Genomic DNA, 1465 nt, shown 5'->3' with positions numbered 1-1465 from the left:
GGCATTCAGATGAAAGCACAATGAAATATCCTGGGGCTAACAATGAAATATCCAATGAAAGTGCCAGATATATATATGAAAACTCCAATGAAATGTCCTGGAGCTAAGAATGAAATATATATTGAAAGCACCAGGCTTTCATATGAAAAGCAAAATGAGATATCCAGAGATAATGAATGAAATATTGCAGGAAATCGCAATACAATATTAATGAGATCACTTAGGCCATTTAATGAAAAAACCAAATGAAATACACAAGGAACTTAATGAATGAAAATACTAGACAAAATAATGAGTTGTCTCATTGAACCTCTAGGCATTATACACATCGCCTTCCAGGCATGTGTCTGGTTTTTATCATAAAAGTGTATACCACTAGTGGCGGGACAGAGAAGGCGATTGGATTAGATGCAATAGGACCTCCCGAAGCGGTTGGCGTAATGTACTCCACGTTATTGTGATAGGCCTAGGGTCACCAGTTCCCAGCTCGAAAGATTGAAGACGGTGAAGCTTTCCCAGTACCCGCGGCCCACACATCACCATCTTCAACGTCAGGCGAACAGATGTGGAATACGAAGTTCCGAACCAAATCTGAAATTCCTGGATTGTTGCTGAGAAGAATGCCGAATAATTTGATGAGGCGTGGAAGGCTTCTTTGTGGGTAGGAACGAGCACTGATGTGGATGGATCGAAAGATGTATTTGCGACACAATGGTAGAAGCAGTGAGCATGTCTGAGAGCACGCCTTCAAGGCGGTAATATCGTCCTGAAGAGCGTCTATTATCTCTGCGATAATTTCCAAAGGTGAGTCGGAGAAAGACCCCATTGAAATATTGACTGTTGTGGTGGGAGGAGAAACGTTGAGCTAGCAAAGATCTTCCCACGACTGACTTGTCAGGACCTACTACCTACTTTCGGTAGACGATCTAAGTGAGTAGCGTTTTTATGACCCAAATGCATGAGGCCTGACGTTGGAATTTGAGCCAGTGATAAGCCAGAGGGCCTGTTCCAACTACACTGACTGGGCAAAAAGAATGTCCCATCATTTTTTGGACAAAGTTAGTCCTGTAACGCAAGAACCAAACATTTTGAGAACTACAGTCTGGTGTATGAAACATAGCCAAAAAGGTGTAGATTGTACATACCAAGTCTGGGGATGAACAAGTGAAAAGTCATGATAGGGCAGGGAATTGACTGTGACAAGTGCCAAAAATGGGATGTAACAGAGTGGGAAATTCTGAATGACTGCAACCTACTGAAAGCAATTCACAACTTGAGGAAGAGATATTTTGAACACTGGATCTCCCTGCTATTGTTATAAGCTTCATAAAGTCTCTGGGCTAGAAAATTTTATATCCTCCTCTAAAAGGTAAATTTGAACCTGTTCTCCATTTTATGTATTTTTCACTCAATATATTTGTTGGAATGAGGTAAAATGACTCCCCATCAATGTTTGTAGTGTGTA

The sequence above is a fragment of the Laccaria bicolor genome, genomic scaffold, assembly GCF_000143565.1.
Source record: "Laccaria bicolor S238N-H82 LACBIscaffold_33 genomic scaffold, whole genome shotgun sequence".
In the NCBI taxonomy this organism is placed as follows: Eukaryota; Fungi; Basidiomycota; class Agaricomycetes; order Agaricales; family Hydnangiaceae; genus Laccaria; species Laccaria bicolor.
The sequence above is the reverse complement of the archived record's forward strand: the minus strand, read 5'-3'. Positions refer to the sequence as shown.